At 44.7% G+C, this 5,250-nt stretch overlaps 1 pseudogene; it reads left to right on the top strand.

Moving 5' to 3' along the window:
• The first annotated feature begins 1,541 nt into the window (after nt 1-1,541).
• On the top strand, nt 1,542-3,592 carry LOC129403640 (craniofacial development protein 2-like; annotated as a pseudogene).
• The last annotated feature ends 1,658 nt before the right edge of the window (nt 3,593-5,250 follow it).

Genomic DNA, 5,250 nt, shown 5'->3' with positions numbered 1-5,250 from the left:
CACGCACACACAGGCACACACACACCAGCTGAATGCAACAGACTTGATGTGATTCAGGCCTATGCTTTAAGAACATCTGAAAGTTTCTGCTTTCACTAGTCCTCATAGAAAGTACAGCATCCTGAAACAACAATGTTGTGAGAAATCTTACGATAACCTCGTGCAGAGGAAGACTGCACGTAGCCACCTAGCCACCAGCAACAACTGAAGATTTCAAGACACACAAACCCAACTGGATTGTTCTTCCAACAAAATCTCAACTATCTGATCCATTCCAGCTGAGACACAAATGTCATAGAAGAGAGATGAACAATTCCCACTGCTCTTTAATCAAGTTGCTGAATAACAAAATAATTTTCTTTTTTTAAATTTTTATTTTATTTTTATAAAGTTGTTCACAGGAGCTTGAGCACTAACACAGTGGGTGGGCATTGGCCTTGCACGTGGCTGACCCGGGTTCGATTCCCAGCATCCGATATGGTCCCCTGAGCACCACCAGGGGTAATTCCTGAGTGGAGAGCCAGGAGTAACCTCTGAGCATCACTGGATGTGACCCAAAAAGAAAATAACAAAAAAGTCGTTCACAATAATTCATTACATTTAATATTCAAACACTAATCCCACCACCATTGCACCTTCCCACCACCATAAGAGGAAGGTGTGTGAAGATTATTGTATTTCATCCTGGAGCCATTGAGCCTAACACAATAACTTTCATCTGAGGTTTTGTTTAACTCATTAAGTCTTGGGGTGGTTTGTTACATTAGCACTGTTAGCACTATCTGTTGTCTTGTTGTTCATTGATTTGCTCGAGTGGGCACCAGTAACATCTCCATTGTGAGGCTCATTACTATTTGTGGCATATTGAATACGCCATGGGTAGCTTGCCAGGCTCTGCCATGCGGGTGAGTTACTCTTGGTAGCTTACCAAGCTCTCTGAAAGGGACAAAAGAATCAAACCCGGGTCTGCCACGTGCAAGGCAAACGCCCTACCCACTGTGCTATCACTCTAGTCCTGAATAGGAGCCATTCACCACTGGGAGCACAATTTCCTATATCATTATTCCAAGACATTTTTATTCTATTTATTTTACATCTATGAGAAGAGAGAAATTCTTAATACAAACTAAAAGTTATGTTAGTGGTGGCATTTTGGAGCAGTATTTTACTGCCCAGAGACTCAGGCAGGTGCATGTTTGTCAGCATGCAGATTGTTACAACATGCCAGTTGACCAAAAGCTTGCATTTGGTAAACTGGGAGCACCTGTAAGGGCGATTAGAGGCTGCCCCCAAAGCCTCCATCCCTCTCGGAGAGCCCGGCAAGCTACTGAGGGTATCCTGCCTGTACAGCAGAGCCTGGCAAACTATCCATGATGTATTCAATATACCAAAGACAGTAAAAAATATGGGCCTCATTCCCCTGACCCTGAAAGAGCTCCCAATATGGCAGCGCTGGGAAGGACAAGTAAGGAGAGGCTGATAAAATCTCAGGGCCGAAGTAGGCTGCCAAAACCAAGAAGGACTAAAATGACTGTTGTACTTTCAATGCACGTACGCTGGCATCTGAAGCATCCATCGAGGACCTGATGGTGCAAGCACAGAAGATCAAGTATGATGTCATTGGACTGACTGAGATGAGAGGGCATCAATCACATCACCTTGTTTTCAACACTGGAGAAGAACTGCTCCTCGGAACATGCGACAGTAGAGGCGTCAGTGGTGTCAGTGTCCTTGTCAACACGAACTTGGCCATGAGCATTGTTCATTTAAATGCCTAACAACCCAAGTTGGATGCTTGTGTTTGAATAGATGTGGCTCATTACCAGCAGTTTCTATCTTTGTCATCTATGCACTAACATCCAATTACGACGAAGAAGAAACTGAAAAGTTCTACATGGAGCTGGAGACGTTCTATAAAGAAAATCACACCTTCTACAATGTCATTGTCAGTGATTTTAACCTAAGAGAGGACCTAGAAGGTCACCTGAAGAACTCCACATCAGGACCCGTGGCCTGGAATGGAACGAACAGGGTGAGAGACTGTCTGAGTTCATCATGTCGACCAAGACCATCCATGGCAACTCGGAGTTCCAGAAGGCCGAATCTAAACGCTGGACATGGGAGTCTCCCGGTGTACAGTTCCACAATGAAATTGACCACGTCATATTCAATCGATGGTTTTGCCTGACTGATGTTGCTGTTGTCCCAAAATTCCAAACAGGATCAGACCACCGTCTCCTTTGTGTGAAATTCTACTTCATGGAGCAGGGAGAAAAGGCTGCAACGTTTAGGAAAAGAACTCCCAGAACGACCACCAATTGGGAGTACTTTGGCACTATTATGGTAATATGGGAAGATGCCGTCGTTGACAACATTGACGAGGAATATGATCGACTGGTTTAGTACCGCCATGACTGTGCGAGGAATGTCGAGAGTAAGAAAGCCACAAAAAGATGCCTGTCTTGGGAAACTATTGATGATTTGCTAACATGCTTTGGCATGAGCCTCAGGCAGTCACAAGCTAATGTCTGAGCTTGCAAAGCTGTACAGAAAAGCGATAAAGGAAGACCTCAAAGAGAGAAGAGCAGCAGTGTTGGCTGATGCATCAGAAGCCAAGAAAAGTATTTACAATGCTCACCTGTCCTTCGCCAACTACAAGACCAAGATGACTGCCCTCCAATGTCCTGATGGATCTAGCACATCTTCCAGAAGGGCAATGGAGAAGGTTATCCATGACTTCTACTTAGATCTCTTCAATAGCCACATCCACCTGCCCACATACCAAATTCTGCAGGATGGATATGTCATTCCCAGCATTCTCCCTTCTGAAATCTGACATTCCATTTTGTCGGTAAAAAAGTATATAGCACCCAGTCCAGAGAAGGTCAGACCCGAAGACCTGGAGAATCTGCCGCCAGTACTTGTCAATACACTGGTTCAGTTCTTCACATGCTACCTGTCTGAATGCAAGGTCCTGTCCCTATGAAAAACCAGCAGGACCGTTCTGTTGTACAAGAAGAAAGACATCCATGACATCGACAACTATCACCCAATCTGCCTGTTGTCTGCTGTCTACAAGTTGTTCACTCCAGTCATCCTGAATATGATTGGCAGAACACTAGATGAAGAACAACCATGAGAGCAAGGTGGGTTCCAAAAAGGATTCAGCATGAGAGACCATATCCACATGGTGACCAAGCTCATTGAGGTTTCATGAGAGTTCAAGATGCTGCTCTGTCTAACATTCATTGATTTAAAGAAGGTCTTTGATTCTGTTGAGACTGAAGCAATCATCGAAGCCCTAGCTAAACAGGGCATTCAAACTCAGTACATTAGGATCCTCCTCTAGCTATATTACAGATTCACCACCAGGATCTCACCATTCTATAAGGAAGTGATCATCAACGTAAAGAGAGGGGTCCAGCAGGGTGATACCATTTCACCGAAACTCTTCAGTGCCACCTTCGAGAGTGTCATGCTACGACTGGAATGGGAAGGAATGGGAGTGAAGATAGACGGTCAGCAACTACACCACCTCCACTTTGCTGATGACATCGTTCTCATAACACCAAATATTAGCCAAGCGGCACAAATGTTGGCCGACTTCGACCGCGAGTGCGGAAAGGTCAGACTACAGCTGAATCTCACCAAGACAATGTTCATGAAAAACTAACTAGTCCCTGATGTTCCATTTGCTCTCAATGGAATGAACATCTCCGAATGGAGTAGCCATGTGTACCTGGGTCAAGAACTCAACATGATGAACGACTTGGTGCCAGAGCCATGCAGGAGGAAGAGAGCGGCGTGGAACGCCTTCAAGAACGTCGAAGAAGTTGTTAAGAGAATGAAGAACCTCCAGCTCTGGACATATCTTTTTGACTCCACCATTCTTCCTGCACTAATATATGCCTCAGAGACCTGGGCCCTACAAAAACAGGATGAGAACGCTATTGGGGTCTCCCAAAGAGGAATCGAAAGAGCTATGCTTGGAGTATCATGTTTCACTGAAGTGAGAGAAGGAATCCAGAGTTTTGACCTCTTCAATGATTGAGGATCCAGGACACTGCCTCATTTGCCAAGGCATAGAAAATCAGGTGGGCCGAACATGTAATGCGATTTGGAGATGACCACTGGACTAGAGCCATTACCGACTGGATTCCACGGGATGTCAAAAGAATGCCTGGCCACCCACCTACAAGATGGTTAGACTTCTTCATGAAGACCCTGAATGAATGGTTTGAGGCTCTTCATGTTCCTGGAGAGAGCAGACACCATTGGGCTACACTAGCATTAGACCGGGACAAATGACATGTTACTGGTGTCCATTCGAGCAAATCAATGAGCAACGGGACAACAGGTGATACAGGTGATTTTAGAGCAGAGAAAATATTTTGGATACATTCCTCATATATTACCAAGCATTAGGCATACCTTGGTGGGTCTTTTTATTTGCTTTTTGGGACACACCCGATGATGCACAGAGGTCACTCCTGGCTCAGGAATTACCTCTGGCGGTGCTCAGGGGACCATATGGGATGCTGAGAATCGAACCCGGGTCAGCCTCGTGCAAGGCAAACACCCTACCTGCTGTGCTATCGCTCCAGCCCCTTGGTGGGTCATTTCGGACGTCTTGATAAGGTTCAGGAGGAAACATGGGGAGAGTTCTGTGTGTACTGAATCTTAATTATCTACTATGGTGGAGCTAAGACAAATGAATGAAACAGGTTGGTGATATTAGGCGTAGGGAATGGTGGGAACGATGGGTTAGGAACTACTCATAATGATCTCCATCTAATTATTTTATATTAGGAGCTACTCATTATGAATGCCATCTAATTATTTTTATGGGTAAATATTGGCTTTGTGTTGTTGAATATTCCTTTTGAGGAGGGGAGTTGGGCCATACTTAGCTGTGCTCACAACTTATTCTTGGCTCTGTGCTCAAGGATCATTCCTGGTGGTTCTCAGGGGACCATATCAAGTGACAGGGATCAAATCAGAGTCAAATACATGCAGAACAATCACCTAAACTTCTGGGCTCTCTATCCCCTCTCTTCCTCTCCCCTTTCTCTCCTTTTTCTCTCTTTCTCTCTCACTCTCTGACCCTAGTTCTCTTTTTTTCTAGAATTAAATAAATCCACAACTTTATCTCTAAAATCTCTATAGTTTTATATCTGGGTTATAAAATGTGTTGGGCTGCCAATTGAGCTCCCTGGTCCAGTGAATGAGAGAACAGGGAATGAGATCATA

Source organism: Sorex araneus, chromosome 3, assembly GCF_027595985.1.
Source record: "Sorex araneus isolate mSorAra2 chromosome 3, mSorAra2.pri, whole genome shotgun sequence".
NCBI classification, from domain to species: Eukaryota; Metazoa; Chordata; class Mammalia; order Eulipotyphla; family Soricidae; genus Sorex; species Sorex araneus.
The sequence above is the reverse complement of the archived record's forward strand: the minus strand, read 5'-3'. Positions and strand labels throughout refer to the sequence as shown.